The sequence below is a fragment of the Patiria miniata genome, unplaced genomic scaffold, assembly GCF_015706575.1.
Source record: "Patiria miniata isolate m_02_andy unplaced genomic scaffold, ASM1570657v1 HiC_scaffold_13, whole genome shotgun sequence".
Classification (NCBI taxonomy): Eukaryota; Metazoa; Echinodermata; class Asteroidea; order Valvatida; family Asterinidae; genus Patiria; species Patiria miniata.
The window spans coordinates 7,609,098-7,628,543 of NW_024037051.1; positions in this window are offsets into that span (position 1 = coordinate 7,609,098).

Sequence of the window (19,446 nt, forward strand, 5' to 3'; positions counted from 1 at the left end):
CTTTTGTGCAGTAAGTCCCATAGGGAGGCCTGTCAGCGCCAACCCGCATGGCTCCCATGTATCGCAGCCTGAAGGTACCTTAACCTGGATGGATCTGGACAAACTCGGTACCATTTTGAAGCGGATGAATGGGCCAACCCGCATGCAAATCGGCAAGTCGATAGACCCGAAACTTTTGGAGAAAATCCCAGAAGTAGCAGCGGATGCCCCTTCTTTCGCTTTTGTGCAGTAAGTCCCATAGGGAGGCCTGTCAGCGCCAACCCGCATGGCTCCCATGTATCGCAGCCTGAAGGTACCTTAACCTGGATGGATCTGGACAAACTCGGTACCATTTTGAAGCGGATGAATGGGCCAACCCGCATGCAAATCGGCAAGTCGATAGACCCGAAACTTTTGGAGAAAATCCCAGAAGTAGCAGCGGATGCCCCTTCTTTCGCTTTTGTGCAGTAAGTCCCATAGGGAGGCCTGTCAGCGCCAACCCGCATGGCTCCCATGTATCGCAGCCTGAAGGTACCTTAACCTGGATGGATCTGGACAAACTCGGTACCATTTTGAAGCGGATGAATGGGCCAACCCGCATGCAAATCGGCAAGTCGATAGACCCGAAACTTTTGGAGAAAATCCCAGAAGTAGCAGCGGATGCCCCTTCTTTCGCTTTTGTGCAGTAAGTCCCATAGGGAGGCCTGTCAGCGCCAACCCGCATGGCTCCCATGTATCGCAGCCTGAAGGTACCTTAACCTGGATGGATCTGGACAAACTCGGTACCATTTTGAAGCGGATGAATGGGCCAACCCGCATGCAAATCGGCAAGTCGATAGACCCGAAACTTTTGGAGAAAATCCCAGAAGTAGCAGCGGATGCCCCTTCTTTCGCTTTTGTGCAGTAAGTCCCATAGGGAGGCCTGTCAGCGCCAACCCGCATGGCTCCCATGTATCGCAGCCTGAAGGTACCTTAACCTGGATGGATCTGGACAAACTCGGTACCATTTTGAAGCGGATGAATGGGCCAACCCGCATGCAAATCGGCAAGTCGATAGACCCGAAACTTTTGGAGAAAATCCCAGAAGTAGCAGCGGATGCCCCTTCTTTCGCTTTTGTGCAGTAAGTCCCATAGGGAGGCCTGTCAGCGCCAACCCGCATGGCTCCCATGTATCGCAGCCTGAAGGTACCTTAACCTGGATGGATCTGGACAAACTCGGTACCATTTTGAAGCGGATGAATGGGCCAACCCGCATGCAAATCGGCAAGTCGATAGACCCGAAACTTTTGGAGAAAATCCCAGAAGTAGCAGCGGATGCCCCTTCTTTCGCTTTTGTGCAGTAAGTCCCATAGGGAGGCCTGTCAGCGCCAACCCGCATGGCTCCCATGTATCGCAGCCTGAAGGTACCTTAACCTGGATGGATCTGGACAAACTCGGTACCATTTTGAAGCGGATGAATGGGCCAACCCGCATGCAAATCGGCAAGTCGATAGACCCGAAACTTTTGGAGAAAATCCCAGAAGTAGCAGCGGATGCCCCTTCTTTCGCTTTTGTGCAGTAAGTCCCATAGGGAGGCCTGTCAGCGCCAACCCGCATGGCTCCCATGTATCGCAGCCTGAAGGTACCTTAACCTGGATGGATCTGGACAAACTCGGTACCATTTTGAAGCGGATGAATGGGCCAACCCGCATGCAAATCGGCAAGTCGATAGACCCGAAACTTTTGGAGAAAATCCCAGAAGTAGCAGCGGATGCCCCTTCTTTCGCTTTTGTGCAGTAAGTCCCATAGGGAGGCCTGTCAGCGCCAACCCGCATGGCTCCCATGTATCGCAGCCTGAAGGTACCTTAACCTGGATGGATCTGGACAAACTCGGTACCATTTTGAAGCGGATGAATGGGCCAACCCGCATGCAAATCGGCAAGTCGATAGACCCGAAACTTTTGGAGAAAATCCCAGAAGTAGCAGCGGATGCCCCTTCTTTCGCTTTTGTGCAGTAAGTCCCATAGGGAGGCCTGTCAGCGCCAACCCGCATGGCTCCCATGTATCGCAGCCTGAAGGTACCTTAACCTGGATGGATCTGGACAAACTCGGTACCATTTTGAAGCGGATGAATGGGCCAACCCGCATGCAAATCGGCAAGTCGATAGACCCGAAACTTTTGGAGAAAATCCCAGAAGTAGCAGCGGATGCCCCTTCTTTCGCTTTTGTGCAGTAAGTCCCATAGGGAGGCCTGTCAGCGCCAACCCGCATGGCTCCCATGTATCGCAGCCTGAAGGTACCTTAACCTGGATGGATCTGGACAAACTCGGTACCATTTTGAAGCGGATGAATGGGCCAACCCGCATGCAAATCGGCAAGTCGATAGACCCGAAACTTTTGGAGAAAATCCCAGAAGTAGCAGCGGATGCCCCTTCTTTCGCTTTTGTGCAGTAAGTCCCATAGGGAGGCCTGTCAGCGCCAACCCGCATGGCTCCCATGTATCGCAGCCTGAAGGTACCTTAACCTGGATGGATCTGGACAAACTCGGTACCATTTTGAAGCGGATGAATGGGCCAACCCGCATGCAAATCGGCAAGTCGATAGACCCGAAACTTTTGGAGAAAATCCCAGAAGTAGCAGCGGATGCCCCTTCTTTCGCTTTTGTGCAGTAAGTCCCATAGGGAGGCCTGTCAGCGCCAACCCGCATGGCTCCCATGTATCGCAGCCTGAAGGTACCTTAACCTGGATGGATCTGGACAAACTCGGTACCATTTTGAAGCGGATGAATGGGCCAACCCGCATGCAAATCGGCAAGTCGATAGACCCGAAACTTTTGGAGAAAATCCCAGAAGTAGCAGCGGATGCCCCTTCTTTCGCTTTTGTGCAGTAAGTCCCATAGGGAGGCCTGTCAGCGCCAACCCGCATGGCTCCCATGTATCGCAGCCTGAAGGTACCTTAACCTGGATGGATCTGGACAAACTCGGTACCATTTTGAAGCGGATGAATGGGCCAACCCGCATGCAAATCGGCAAGTCGATAGACCCGAAACTTTTGGAGAAAATCCCAGAAGTAGCAGCGGATGCCCCTTCTTTCGCTTTTGTGCAGTAAGTCCCATAGGGAGGCCTGTCAGCGCCAACCCGCATGGCTCCCATGTATCGCAGCCTGAAGGTACCTTAACCTGGATGGATCTGGACAAACTCGGTACCATTTTGAAGCGGATGAATGGGCCAACCCGCATGCAAATCGGCAAGTCGATAGACCCGAAACTTTTGGAGAAAATCCCAGAAGTAGCAGCGGATGCCCCTTCTTTCGCTTTTGTGCAGTAAGTCCCATAGGGAGGCCTGTCAGCGCCAACCCGCATGGCTCCCATGTATCGCAGCCTGAAGGTACCTTAACCTGGATGGATCTGGACAAACTCGGTACCATTTTGAAGCGGATGAATGGGCCAACCCGCATGCAAATCGGCAAGTCGATAGACCCGAAACTTTTGGAGAAAATCCCAGAAGTAGCAGCGGATGCCCCTTCTTTCGCTTTTGTGCAGTAAGTCCCATAGGGAGGCCTGTCAGCGCCAACCCGCATGGCTCCCATGTATCGCAGCCTGAAGGTACCTTAACCTGGATGGATCTGGACAAACTCGGTACCATTTTGAAGCGGATGAATGGGCCAACCCGCATGCAAATCGGCAAGTCGATAGACCCGAAACTTTTGGAGAAAATCCCAGAAGTAGCAGCGGATGCCCCTTCTTTCGCTTTTGTGCAGTAAGTCCCATAGGGAGGCCTGTCAGCGCCAACCCGCATGGCTCCCATGTATCGCAGCCTGAAGGTACCTTAACCTGGATGGATCTGGACAAACTCGGTACCATTTTGAAGCGGATGAATGGGCCAACCCGCATGCAAATCGGCAAGTCGATAGACCCGAAACTTTTGGAGAAAATCCCAGAAGTAGCAGCGGATGCCCCTTCTTTCGCTTTTGTGCAGTAAGTCCCATAGGGAGGCCTGTCAGCGCCAACCCGCATGGCTCCCATGTATCGCAGCCTGAAGGTACCTTAACCTGGATGGATCTGGACAAACTCGGTACCATTTTGAAGCGGATGAATGGGCCAACCCGCATGCAAATCGGCAAGTCGATAGACCCGAAACTTTTGGAGAAAATCCCAGAAGTAGCAGCGGATGCCCCTTCTTTCGCTTTTGTGCAGTAAGTCCCATAGGGAGGCCTGTCAGCGCCAACCCGCATGGCTCCCATGTATCGCAGCCTGAAGGTACCTTAACCTGGATGGATCTGGACAAACTCGGTACCATTTTGAAGCGGATGAATGGGCCAACCCGCATGCAAATCGGCAAGTCGATAGACCCGAAACTTTTGGAGAAAATCCCAGAAGTAGCAGCGGATGCCCCTTCTTTCGCTTTTGTGCAGTAAGTCCCATAGGGAGGCCTGTCAGCGCCAACCCGCATGGCTCCCATGTATCGCAGCCTGAAGGTACCTTAACCTGGATGGATCTGGACAAACTCGGTACCATTTTGAAGCGGATGAATGGGCCAACCCGCATGCAAATCGGCAAGTCGATAGACCCGAAACTTTTGGAGAAAATCCCAGAAGTAGCAGCGGATGCCCCTTCTTTCGCTTTTGTGCAGTAAGTCCCATAGGGAGGCCTGTCAGCGCCAACCCGCATGGCTCCCATGTATCGCAGCCTGAAGGTACCTTAACCTGGATGGATCTGGACAAACTCGGTACCATTTTGAAGCGGATGAATGGGCCAACCCGCATGCAAATCGGCAAGTCGATAGACCCGAAACTTTTGGAGAAAATCCCAGAAGTAGCAGCGGATGCCCCTTCTTTCGCTTTTGTGCAGTAAGTCCCATAGGGAGGCCTGTCAGCGCCAACCCGCATGGCTCCCATGTATCGCAGCCTGAAGGTACCTTAACCTGGATGGATCTGGACAAACTCGGTACCATTTTGAAGCGGATGAATGGGCCAACCCGCATGCAAATCGGCAAGTCGATAGACCCGAAACTTTTGGAGAAAATCCCAGAAGTAGCAGCGGATGCCCCTTCTTTCGCTTTTGTGCAGTAAGTCCCATAGGGAGGCCTGTCAGCGCCAACCCGCATGGCTCCCATGTATCGCAGCCTGAAGGTACCTTAACCTGGATGGATCTGGACAAACTCGGTACCATTTTGAAGCGGATGAATGGGCCAACCCGCATGCAAATCGGCAAGTCGATAGACCCGAAACTTTTGGAGAAAATCCCAGAAGTAGCAGCGGATGCCCCTTCTTTCGCTTTTGTGCAGTAAGTCCCATAGGGAGGCCTGTCAGCGCCAACCCGCATGGCTCCCATGTATCGCAGCCTGAAGGTACCTTAACCTGGATGGATCTGGACAAACTCGGTACCATTTTGAAGCGGATGAATGGGCCAACCCGCATGCAAATCGGCAAGTCGATAGACCCGAAACTTTTGGAGAAAATCCCAGAAGTAGCAGCGGATGCCCCTTCTTTCGCTTTTGTGCAGTAAGTCCCATAGGGAGGCCTGTCAGCGCCAACCCGCATGGCTCCCATGTATCGCAGCCTGAAGGTACCTTAACCTGGATGGATCTGGACAAACTCGGTACCATTTTGAAGCGGATGAATGGGCCAACCCGCATGCAAATCGGCAAGTCGATAGACCCGAAACTTTTGGAGAAAATCCCAGAAGTAGCAGCGGATGCCCCTTCTTTCGCTTTTGTGCAGTAAGTCCCATAGGGAGGCCTGTCAGCGCCAACCCGCATGGCTCCCATGTATCGCAGCCTGAAGGTACCTTAACCTGGATGGATCTGGACAAACTCGGTACCATTTTGAAGCGGATGAATGGGCCAACCCGCATGCAAATCGGCAAGTCGATAGACCCGAAACTTTTGGAGAAAATCCCAGAAGTAGCAGCGGATGCCCCTTCTTTCGCTTTTGTGCAGTAAGTCCCATAGGGAGGCCTGTCAGCGCCAACCCGCATGGCTCCCATGTATCGCAGCCTGAAGGTACCTTAACCTGGATGGATCTGGACAAACTCGGTACCATTTTGAAGCGGATGAATGGGCCAACCCGCATGCAAATCGGCAAGTCGATAGACCCGAAACTTTTGGAGAAAATCCCAGAAGTAGCAGCGGATGCCCCTTCTTTCGCTTTTGTGCAGTAAGTCCCATAGGGAGGCCTGTCAGCGCCAACCCGCATGGCTCCCATGTATCGCAGCCTGAAGGTACCTTAACCTGGATGGATCTGGACAAACTCGGTACCATTTTGAAGCGGATGAATGGGCCAACCCGCATGCAAATCGGCAAGTCGATAGACCCGAAACTTTTGGAGAAAATCCCAGAAGTAGCAGCGGATGCCCCTTCTTTCGCTTTTGTGCAGTAAGTCCCATAGGGAGGCCTGTCAGCGCCAACCCGCATGGCTCCCATGTATCGCAGCCTGAAGGTACCTTAACCTGGATGGATCTGGACAAACTCGGTACCATTTTGAAGCGGATGAATGGGCCAACCCGCATGCAAATCGGCAAGTCGATAGACCCGAAACTTTTGGAGAAAATCCCAGAAGTAGCAGCGGATGCCCCTTCTTTCGCTTTTGTGCAGTAAGTCCCATAGGGAGGCCTGTCAGCGCCAACCCGCATGGCTCCCATGTATCGCAGCCTGAAGGTACCTTAACCTGGATGGATCTGGACAAACTCGGTACCATTTTGAAGCGGATGAATGGGCCAACCCGCATGCAAATCGGCAAGTCGATAGACCCGAAACTTTTGGAGAAAATCCCAGAAGTAGCAGCGGATGCCCCTTCTTTCGCTTTTGTGCAGTAAGTCCCATAGGGAGGCCTGTCAGCGCCAACCCGCATGGCTCCCATGTATCGCAGCCTGAAGGTACCTTAACCTGGATGGATCTGGACAAACTCGGTACCATTTTGAAGCGGATGAATGGGCCAACCCGCATGCAAATCGGCAAGTCGATAGACCCGAAACTTTTGGAGAAAATCCCAGAAGTAGCAGCGGATGCCCCTTCTTTCGCTTTTGTGCAGTAAGTCCCATAGGGAGGCCTGTCAGCGCCAACCCGCATGGCTCCCATGTATCGCAGCCTGAAGGTACCTTAACCTGGATGGATCTGGACAAACTCGGTACCATTTTGAAGCGGATGAATGGGCCAACCCGCATGCAAATCGGCAAGTCGATAGACCCGAAACTTTTGGAGAAAATCCCAGAAGTAGCAGCGGATGCCCCTTCTTTCGCTTTTGTGCAGTAAGTCCCATAGGGAGGCCTGTCAGCGCCAACCCGCATGGCTCCCATGTATCGCAGCCTGAAGGTACCTTAACCTGGATGGATCTGGACAAACTCGGTACCATTTTGAAGCGGATGAATGGGCCAACCCGCATGCAAATCGGCAAGTCGATAGACCCGAAACTTTTGGAGAAAATCCCAGAAGTAGCAGCGGATGCCCCTTCTTTCGCTTTTGTGCAGTAAGTCCCATAGGGAGGCCTGTCAGCGCCAACCCGCATGGCTCCCATGTATCGCAGCCTGAAGGTACCTTAACCTGGATGGATCTGGACAAACTCGGTACCATTTTGAAGCGGATGAATGGGCCAACCCGCATGCAAATCGGCAAGTCGATAGACCCGAAACTTTTGGAGAAAATCCCAGAAGTAGCAGCGGATGCCCCTTCTTTCGCTTTTGTGCAGTAAGTCCCATAGGGAGGCCTGTCAGCGCCAACCCGCATGGCTCCCATGTATCGCAGCCTGAAGGTACCTTAACCTGGATGGATCTGGACAAACTCGGTACCATTTTGAAGCGGATGAATGGGCCAACCCGCATGCAAATCGGCAAGTCGATAGACCCGAAACTTTTGGAGAAAATCCCAGAAGTAGCAGCGGATGCCCCTTCTTTCGCTTTTGTGCAGTAAGTCCCATAGGGAGGCCTGTCAGCGCCAACCCGCATGGCTCCCATGTATCGCAGCCTGAAGGTACCTTAACCTGGATGGATCTGGACAAACTCGGTACCATTTTGAAGCGGATGAATGGGCCAACCCGCATGCAAATCGGCAAGTCGATAGACCCGAAACTTTTGGAGAAAATCCCAGAAGTAGCAGCGGATGCCCCTTCTTTCGCTTTTGTGCAGTAAGTCCCATAGGGAGGCCTGTCAGCGCCAACCCGCATGGCTCCCATGTATCGCAGCCTGAAGGTACCTTAACCTGGATGGATCTGGACAAACTCGGTACCATTTTGAAGCGGATGAATGGGCCAACCCGCATGCAAATCGGCAAGTCGATAGACCCGAAACTTTTGGAGAAAATCCCAGAAGTAGCAGCGGATGCCCCTTCTTTCGCTTTTGTGCAGTAAGTCCCATAGGGAGGCCTGTCAGCGCCAACCCGCATGGCTCCCATGTATCGCAGCCTGAAGGTACCTTAACCTGGATGGATCTGGACAAACTCGGTACCATTTTGAAGCGGATGAATGGGCCAACCCGCATGCAAATCGGCAAGTCGATAGACCCGAAACTTTTGGAGAAAATCCCAGAAGTAGCAGCGGATGCCCCTTCTTTCGCTTTTGTGCAGTAAGTCCCATAGGGAGGCCTGTCAGCGCCAACCCGCATGGCTCCCATGTATCGCAGCCTGAAGGTACCTTAACCTGGATGGATCTGGACAAACTCGGTACCATTTTGAAGCGGATGAATGGGCCAACCCGCATGCAAATCGGCAAGTCGATAGACCCGAAACTTTTGGAGAAAATCCCAGAAGTAGCAGCGGATGCCCCTTCTTTCGCTTTTGTGCAGTAAGTCCCATAGGGAGGCCTGTCAGCGCCAACCCGCATGGCTCCCATGTATCGCAGCCTGAAGGTACCTTAACCTGGATGGATCTGGACAAACTCGGTACCATTTTGAAGCGGATGAATGGGCCAACCCGCATGCAAATCGGCAAGTCGATAGACCCGAAACTTTTGGAGAAAATCCCAGAAGTAGCAGCGGATGCCCCTTCTTTCGCTTTTGTGCAGTAAGTCCCATAGGGAGGCCTGTCAGCGCCAACCCGCATGGCTCCCATGTATCGCAGCCTGAAGGTACCTTAACCTGGATGGATCTGGACAAACTCGGTACCATTTTGAAGCGGATGAATGGGCCAACCCGCATGCAAATCGGCAAGTCGATAGACCCGAAACTTTTGGAGAAAATCCCAGAAGTAGCAGCGGATGCCCCTTCTTTCGCTTTTGTGCAGTAAGTCCCATAGGGAGGCCTGTCAGCGCCAACCCGCATGGCTCCCATGTATCGCAGCCTGAAGGTACCTTAACCTGGATGGATCTGGACAAACTCGGTACCATTTTGAAGCGGATGAATGGGCCAACCCGCATGCAAATCGGCAAGTCGATAGACCCGAAACTTTTGGAGAAAATCCCAGAAGTAGCAGCGGATGCCCCTTCTTTCGCTTTTGTGCAGTAAGTCCCATAGGGAGGCCTGTCAGCGCCAACCCGCATGGCTCCCATGTATCGCAGCCTGAAGGTACCTTAACCTGGATGGATCTGGACAAACTCGGTACCATTTTGAAGCGGATGAATGGGCCAACCCGCATGCAAATCGGCAAGTCGATAGACCCGAAACTTTTGGAGAAAATCCCAGAAGTAGCAGCGGATGCCCCTTCTTTCGCTTTTGTGCAGTAAGTCCCATAGGGAGGCCTGTCAGCGCCAACCCGCATGGCTCCCATGTATCGCAGCCTGAAGGTACCTTAACCTGGATGGATCTGGACAAACTCGGTACCATTTTGAAGCGGATGAATGGGCCAACCCGCATGCAAATCGGCAAGTCGATAGACCCGAAACTTTTGGAGAAAATCCCAGAAGTAGCAGCGGATGCCCCTTCTTTCGCTTTTGTGCAGTAAGTCCCATAGGGAGGCCTGTCAGCGCCAACCCGCATGGCTCCCATGTATCGCAGCCTGAAGGTACCTTAACCTGGATGGATCTGGACAAACTCGGTACCATTTTGAAGCGGATGAATGGGCCAACCCGCATGCAAATCGGCAAGTCGATAGACCCGAAACTTTTGGAGAAAATCCCAGAAGTAGCAGCGGATGCCCCTTCTTTCGCTTTTGTGCAGTAAGTCCCATAGGGAGGCCTGTCAGCGCCAACCCGCATGGCTCCCATGTATCGCAGCCTGAAGGTACCTTAACCTGGATGGATCTGGACAAACTCGGTACCATTTTGAAGCGGATGAATGGGCCAACCCGCATGCAAATCGGCAAGTCGATAGACCCGAAACTTTTGGAGAAAATCCCAGAAGTAGCAGCGGATGCCCCTTCTTTCGCTTTTGTGCAGTAAGTCCCATAGGGAGGCCTGTCAGCGCCAACCCGCATGGCTCCCATGTATCGCAGCCTGAAGGTACCTTAACCTGGATGGATCTGGACAAACTCGGTACCATTTTGAAGCGGATGAATGGGCCAACCCGCATGCAAATCGGCAAGTCGATAGACCCGAAACTTTTGGAGAAAATCCCAGAAGTAGCAGCGGATGCCCCTTCTTTCGCTTTTGTGCAGTAAGTCCCATAGGGAGGCCTGTCAGCGCCAACCCGCATGGCTCCCATGTATCGCAGCCTGAAGGTACCTTAACCTGGATGGATCTGGACAAACTCGGTACCATTTTGAAGCGGATGAATGGGCCAACCCGCATGCAAATCGGCAAGTCGATAGACCCGAAACTTTTGGAGAAAATCCCAGAAGTAGCAGCGGATGCCCCTTCTTTCGCTTTTGTGCAGTAAGTCCCATAGGGAGGCCTGTCAGCGCCAACCCGCATGGCTCCCATGTATCGCAGCCTGAAGGTACCTTAACCTGGATGGATCTGGACAAACTCGGTACCATTTTGAAGCGGATGAATGGGCCAACCCGCATGCAAATCGGCAAGTCGATAGACCCGAAACTTTTGGAGAAAATCCCAGAAGTAGCAGCGGATGCCCCTTCTTTCGCTTTTGTGCAGTAAGTCCCATAGGGAGGCCTGTCAGCGCCAACCCGCATGGCTCCCATGTATCGCAGCCTGAAGGTACCTTAACCTGGATGGATCTGGACAAACTCGGTACCATTTTGAAGCGGATGAATGGGCCAACCCGCATGCAAATCGGCAAGTCGATAGACCCGAAACTTTTGGAGAAAATCCCAGAAGTAGCAGCGGATGCCCCTTCTTTCGCTTTTGTGCAGTAAGTCCCATAGGGAGGCCTGTCAGCGCCAACCCGCATGGCTCCCATGTATCGCAGCCTGAAGGTACCTTAACCTGGATGGATCTGGACAAACTCGGTACCATTTTGAAGCGGATGAATGGGCCAACCCGCATGCAAATCGGCAAGTCGATAGACCCGAAACTTTTGGAGAAAATCCCAGAAGTAGCAGCGGATGCCCCTTCTTTCGCTTTTGTGCAGTAAGTCCCATAGGGAGGCCTGTCAGCGCCAACCCGCATGGCTCCCATGTATCGCAGCCTGAAGGTACCTTAACCTGGATGGATCTGGACAAACTCGGTACCATTTTGAAGCGGATGAATGGGCCAACCCGCATGCAAATCGGCAAGTCGATAGACCCGAAACTTTTGGAGAAAATCCCAGAAGTAGCAGCGGATGCCCCTTCTTTCGCTTTTGTGCAGTAAGTCCCATAGGGAGGCCTGTCAGCGCCAACCCGCATGGCTCCCATGTATCGCAGCCTGAAGGTACCTTAACCTGGATGGATCTGGACAAACTCGGTACCATTTTGAAGCGGATGAATGGGCCAACCCGCATGCAAATCGGCAAGTCGATAGACCCGAAACTTTTGGAGAAAATCCCAGAAGTAGCAGCGGATGCCCCTTCTTTCGCTTTTGTGCAGTAAGTCCCATAGGGAGGCCTGTCAGCGCCAACCCGCATGGCTCCCATGTATCGCAGCCTGAAGGTACCTTAACCTGGATGGATCTGGACAAACTCGGTACCATTTTGAAGCGGATGAATGGGCCAACCCGCATGCAAATCGGCAAGTCGATAGACCCGAAACTTTTGGAGAAAATCCCAGAAGTAGCAGCGGATGCCCCTTCTTTCGCTTTTGTGCAGTAAGTCCCATAGGGAGGCCTGTCAGCGCCAACCCGCATGGCTCCCATGTATCGCAGCCTGAAGGTACCTTAACCTGGATGGATCTGGACAAACTCGGTACCATTTTGAAGCGGATGAATGGGCCAACCCGCATGCAAATCGGCAAGTCGATAGACCCGAAACTTTTGGAGAAAATCCCAGAAGTAGCAGCGGATGCCCCTTCTTTCGCTTTTGTGCAGTAAGTCCCATAGGGAGGCCTGTCAGCGCCAACCCGCATGGCTCCCATGTATCGCAGCCTGAAGGTACCTTAACCTGGATGGATCTGGACAAACTCGGTACCATTTTGAAGCGGATGAATGGGCCAACCCGCATGCAAATCGGCAAGTCGATAGACCCGAAACTTTTGGAGAAAATCCCAGAAGTAGCAGCGGATGCCCCTTCTTTCGCTTTTGTGCAGTAAGTCCCATAGGGAGGCCTGTCAGCGCCAACCCGCATGGCTCCCATGTATCGCAGCCTGAAGGTACCTTAACCTGGATGGATCTGGACAAACTCGGTACCATTTTGAAGCGGATGAATGGGCCAACCCGCATGCAAATCGGCAAGTCGATAGACCCGAAACTTTTGGAGAAAATCCCAGAAGTAGCAGCGGATGCCCCTTCTTTCGCTTTTGTGCAGTAAGTCCCATAGGGAGGCCTGTCAGCGCCAACCCGCATGGCTCCCATGTATCGCAGCCTGAAGGTACCTTAACCTGGATGGATCTGGACAAACTCGGTACCATTTTGAAGCGGATGAATGGGCCAACCCGCATGCAAATCGGCAAGTCGATAGACCCGAAACTTTTGGAGAAAATCCCAGAAGTAGCAGCGGATGCCCCTTCTTTCGCTTTTGTGCAGTAAGTCCCATAGGGAGGCCTGTCAGCGCCAACCCGCATGGCTCCCATGTATCGCAGCCTGAAGGTACCTTAACCTGGATGGATCTGGACAAACTCGGTACCATTTTGAAGCGGATGAATGGGCCAACCCGCATGCAAATCGGCAAGTCGATAGACCCGAAACTTTTGGAGAAAATCCCAGAAGTAGCAGCGGATGCCCCTTCTTTCGCTTTTGTGCAGTAAGTCCCATAGGGAGGCCTGTCAGCGCCAACCCGCATGGCTCCCATGTATCGCAGCCTGAAGGTACCTTAACCTGGATGGATCTGGACAAACTCGGTACCATTTTGAAGCGGATGAATGGGCCAACCCGCATGCAAATCGGCAAGTCGATAGACCCGAAACTTTTGGAGAAAATCCCAGAAGTAGCAGCGGATGCCCCTTCTTTCGCTTTTGTGCAGTAAGTCCCATAGGGAGGCCTGTCAGCGCCAACCCGCATGGCTCCCATGTATCGCAGCCTGAAGGTACCTTAACCTGGATGGATCTGGACAAACTCGGTACCATTTTGAAGCGGATGAATGGGCCAACCCGCATGCAAATCGGCAAGTCGATAGACCCGAAACTTTTGGAGAAAATCCCAGAAGTAGCAGCGGATGCCCCTTCTTTCGCTTTTGTGCAGTAAGTCCCATAGGGAGGCCTGTCAGCGCCAACCCGCATGGCTCCCATGTATCGCAGCCTGAAGGTACCTTAACCTGGATGGATCTGGACAAACTCGGTACCATTTTGAAGCGGATGAATGGGCCAACCCGCATGCAAATCGGCAAGTCGATAGACCCGAAACTTTTGGAGAAAATCCCAGAAGTAGCAGCGGATGCCCCTTCTTTCGCTTTTGTGCAGTAAGTCCCATAGGGAGGCCTGTCAGCGCCAACCCGCATGGCTCCCATGTATCGCAGCCTGAAGGTACCTTAACCTGGATGGATCTGGACAAACTCGGTACCATTTTGAAGCGGATGAATGGGCCAACCCGCATGCAAATCGGCAAGTCGATAGACCCGAAACTTTTGGAGAAAATCCCAGAAGTAGCAGCGGATGCCCCTTCTTTCGCTTTTGTGCAGTAAGTCCCATAGGGAGGCCTGTCAGCGCCAACCCGCATGGCTCCCATGTATCGCAGCCTGAAGGTACCTTAACCTGGATGGATCTGGACAAACTCGGTACCATTTTGAAGCGGATGAATGGGCCAACCCGCATGCAAATCGGCAAGTCGATAGACCCGAAACTTTTGGAGAAAATCCCAGAAGTAGCAGCGGATGCCCCTTCTTTCGCTTTTGTGCAGTAAGTCCCATAGGGAGGCCTGTCAGCGCCAACCCGCATGGCTCCCATGTATCGCAGCCTGAAGGTACCTTAACCTGGATGGATCTGGACAAACTCGGTACCATTTTGAAGCGGATGAATGGGCCAACCCGCATGCAAATCGGCAAGTCGATAGACCCGAAACTTTTGGAGAAAATCCCAGAAGTAGCAGCGGATGCCCCTTCTTTCGCTTTTGTGCAGTAAGTCCCATAGGGAGGCCTGTCAGCGCCAACCCGCATGGCTCCCATGTATCGCAGCCTGAAGGTACCTTAACCTGGATGGATCTGGACAAACTCGGTACCATTTTGAAGCGGATGAATGGGCCAACCCGCATGCAAATCGGCAAGTCGATAGACCCGAAACTTTTGGAGAAAATCCCAGAAGTAGCAGCGGATGCCCCTTCTTTCGCTTTTGTGCAGTAAGTCCCATAGGGAGGCCTGTCAGCGCCAACCCGCATGGCTCCCATGTATCGCAGCCTGAAGGTACCTTAACCTGGATGGATCTGGACAAACTCGGTACCATTTTGAAGCGGATGAATGGGCCAACCCGCATGCAAATCGGCAAGTCGATAGACCCGAAACTTTTGGAGAAAATCCCAGAAGTAGCAGCGGATGCCCCTTCTTTCGCTTTTGTGCAGTAAGTCCCATAGGGAGGCCTGTCAGCGCCAACCCGCATGGCTCCCATGTATCGCAGCCTGAAGGTACCTTAACCTGGATGGATCTGGACAAACTCGGTACCATTTTGAAGCGGATGAATGGGCCAACCCGCATGCAAATCGGCAAGTCGATAGACCCGAAACTTTTGGAGAAAATCCCAGAAGTAGCAGCGGATGCCCCTTCTTTCGCTTTTGTGCAGTAAGTCCCATAGGGAGGCCTGTCAGCGCCAACCCGCATGGCTCCCATGTATCGCAGCCTGAAGGTACCTTAACCTGGATGGATCTGGACAAACTCGGTACCATTTTGAAGCGGATGAATGGGCCAACCCGCATGCAAATCGGCAAGTCGATAGACCCGAAACTTTTGGAGAAAATCCAGAAGTAGCAGCGGATGCCCCTTCTTTCGCTTTTGTGCAGTAAGTCCCATAGGGAGGCCTGTCAGCGCCAACCCGCATGGCTCCCATGTATCGCAGCCTGAAGGTACCTTAACCTGGATGGATCTGGACAAACTCGGTACCATTTTGAAGCGGATGAATGGGCCAACCCGCATGCAAATCGGCAAGTCGATAGACCCGAAACTTTTGGAGAAAATCCCAGAAGTAGCAGCGGATGCCCCTCTTTCGCTTTTGTGCAGTAAGTCCCATAGGGAGGCCTGTCAGCGCCAACCCGCATGGCTCCCATGTATCGCAGCCTGAAGGTACCTTAACCTGGATGGATCTGGACAAACTCGGTACCATTTTGAAGCGGATGAATGGGCCAACCCGCATGCAAATCGGCAAGTCGATAGACCCGAAACTTTTGGAGAAAATCCCAGAAGTAGCAGCGGATGCCCCTTCTTTCGCTTTTGTGCAGTAAGTCCCATAGGGAGGCCTGTCAGCGCCAACCCGCATGGCTCCCATGTATCGCAGCCTGAAGGTACCTTAACCTGGATGGATCTGGACAAACTCGGTACCATTTTGAAGCGGATGAATGGGCCAACCCGCATGCAAATCGGCAAGTCGATAGACCCGAAACTTTTGGAGAAAATCCCAGAAGTAGCAGCGGATGCCCCTTCTTTCGCTTTTGTGCAGTAAGTCCCATAGGGAGGCCTGTCAGCGCCAACCCGCATGGCTCCCATGTATCGCAGCCTGAAGGTACCTTAACCTGGATGGATCTGGACAAACTCGGTACCATTTTGAAGCGGATGAATGGGCCAACCCGCATGCAAATCGGCAAGTCGATAGACCCGAAACTTTTGGAGAAAATCCCAGAAGTAGCAGCGGATGCCCCTTCTTTCGCTTTTGTGCAGTAAGTCCCATAGGGAGGCCTGTCAGCGCCAACCCGCATGGCTCCCATGTATCGCAGCCTGAAGGTACCTTAACCTGGATGGATCTGGACAAACTCGGTACCATTTTGAAGCGGATGAATGGGCCAACCCGCATGCAAATCGGCAAGTCGATAGACCCGAAACTTTTGGAGAAAATCCCAGAAGTAGCAGCGGATGCCCCTTCTTTCGCTTTTGTGCAGTAAGTCCCATAGGGAGGCCTGTCAGCGCCAACCCGCATGGCTCCCATGTATCGCAGCCTGAAGGTACCTTAACCTGGATGGATCTGGACAAACTCGGTACCATTTTGAAGCGGATGAATGGGCCAACCCGCATGCAAATCGGCAAGTCGATAGACCCGAAACTTTTGGAGAAAATCCCAGAAGTAGCAGCGGATGCCCCTTCTTTCGCTTTTGTGCAGTAAGTCCCATAGGGAGGCCTGTCAGCGCCAACCCGCATGGCTCCCATGTATCGCAGCCTGAAGGTACCTTAACCTGGATGGATCTGGACAAACTCGGTACCATTTTGAAGCGGATGAATGGGCCAACCCGCATGCAAATCGGCAAGTCGATAGACCCGAAACTTTTGGAGAAAATCCCAGAAGTAGCAGCGGATGCCCCTTCTTTCGCTTTTGTGCAGTAAGTCCCATAGGGAGGCCTGTCAGCGCCAACCCGCATGGCTCCCATGTATCGCAGCCTGAAGGTACCTTAACCTGGATGGATCTGGACAAACTCGGTACCATTTTGAAGCGGATGAATGGGCCAACCCGCATGCAAATCGGCAAGTCGATAGACCCGAAACTTTTGGAGAAAATCCCAGAAGTAGCAGCGGATGCCCCTTCTTTCGCTTTTGTGCAGTAAGTCCCATAGGGAGGCCTGTCAGCGCCAACCCGCATGGCTCCCATGTATCGCAGCCTGAAGGTACCTTAACCTGGATGGATCTGGACAAACTCGGTACCATTTTGAAGCGGATGAATGGGCCAACCCGCATGCAAATCGGCAAGTCGATAGACCCGAAACTTTTGGAGAAAATCCCAGAAGTAGCAGCGGATGCCCCTTCTTTCGCTTTTGTGCAGTAAGTCCCATAGGGAGGCCTGTCAGCGCCAACCCGCATGGCTCCCATGTATCGCAGCCTGAAGGTACCTTAACCTGGATGGATCTGGACAAACTCGGTACCATTTTGAAGCGGATGAATGGGCCAACCCGCATGCAAATCGGCAAGTCGATAGACCCGAAACTTTTGGAGAAAATCCCAGAAGTAGCAGCGGATGCCCCTTCTTTCGCTTTTGTGCAGTAAGTCCCATAGGGAGGCCTGTCAGCGCCAACCCGCATGGCTCCCATGTATCGCAGCCTGAAGGTACCTTAACCTGGATGGATCTGGACAAACTCGGTACCATTTTGAAGCGGATGAATGGGCCAACCCGCATGCAAATCGGCAAGTCGATAGACCCGAAACTTTTGGAGAAAATCCCAGAAGTAGCAGCGGATGCCCCTTCTTTCGCTTTTGTGCAGTAAGTCCCATAGGGAGGCCTGTCAGCGCCAACCCGCATGGCTCCCATGTATCGCAGCCTGAAGGTACCTTAACCTGGATGGATCTGGACAAACTCGGTACCATTTTGAAGCGGATGAATGGGCCAACCCGCATGCAAATCGGCAAGTCGATAGACCCGAAACTTTTGGAGAAAATCCAGAAGTAGCAGCGGATGCCCCTTCTTTCGCTTTTGTGCAGTAAGTCCCATAGGGAGGCCTGTCAGCGCCAACCCGCATGGCTCCCATGTATCGCAGCCTGAAGGTACCTTAACCTGGATGGATCTGGACAAACTCGGTACCATTTTGAAGCGGATGAATGGGCCAACCCGCATGCAAATCGGCAAGTCGATAGACCCGAAACTTTTGGAGAAAATCCCAGAAGTAGCAGCGGATGCCCCTTCTTTCGCTTTTGTGCAGTAAGTCCCATAGGGAGGCCTGTCAGCGCCAACCCGCATGGCTCCCATGTATCGCAGCCTGAAGGTACCTTAACCTGGATGGATCTGGACAAACTCGGTACCATTTTGAAGCGGATGAATGGGCCAACCCGCATGCAAATCGGCAAGTCGATAGACCCGAAACTTTTGGAGAAAATCCCAGAAGTAGCAGCGGATGCCCCTTCTTTCGCTTTTGTGCAGTAAGTCCCATAGGGAGGCCTGTCAGCGCCAACCCGCATGGCTCCCATGTATCGCAGCCTGAAGGTACCTTAACCTGGATGGATCTGGACAAACTCGGTACCATTTTGAAGCGGATGAATGGGCCAACCCGCATGCAAATCGGCAAGTCGATAGACCGAAACTTTTGGAGAAAATCCCAGAAGTAGCAGCGGATGCCCCTTCTTTCGCTTTTGTGCAGTAAGTCCCATAGGGAGGCCTGTCAGCGCCAACCCGCATGGCTCCCATGTATCGCAGCCTGAAGGTACCTTAACCTGGATGGATCTGGACAAACTCGGTACCATTTTGAAGCGGATGAATGGGCCAACCCGCATGCAAATCGGCAAGTCGATAGACCCGAAACTTTGGAGAAAATCCAGAAGTAGCAGCGGATGCCCCTTCTTTCGCTTTTGTGCAGTAAGTCCCATAGGGAGGCCTGTCAGCGCCAACCGCATGGCTCCCATGTATCGCAGCCTGAAGGTACCTTAACCTGGATGGATCTGGACAAACTCGGTACCATTTTGAAGCGGATGAATGGGCCAACCCGCATGCAAATCGGCAAGTCGATAGACCCGAAACTTTTGGAGAAAATCCCAGAAGTAGCAGCGGATGCCCCTTCTTTCGCTTTTGTGCAGTAAGTCCCATAGGGAGGCCTGTCAGCGCCAACCCGCATGGCTCCCATGTATCGCAGCCTGAAGGTACCTTAACCTGGATGGATCTGGACAAACTCGGTACCATTTTGAAGCGGATGAATGGGCCAACCGCATGCAAATCGGCAAGTCGATAGACCCGAAACTTTTGGAGAAAATTCAGAAGTAGCAGCGGATGCCCCTCTTTCGCTTTTGTGCAGTAAGTCCCATAGGGAGGCCTGTCAGCGCCAACCCGCATGGCTCCCATGTATCGCAGCCTGAAGGTACCTTAACCTGGATGGATCTGGACAAACTCGGTACCATTTTGAAGCGGATGAATGGGCCAACCGCATGCAAATCGGCAAGTCGATAGACCGAAAATTGGAGAAAATCCCAGAAGTAGCAGCGGATGCCCCTTCTTTCGCTTTTGTGCAGTAAGTCCCATAGGGAGGCCTGTCAGCGCCAACCCGCATGGCTCCCAT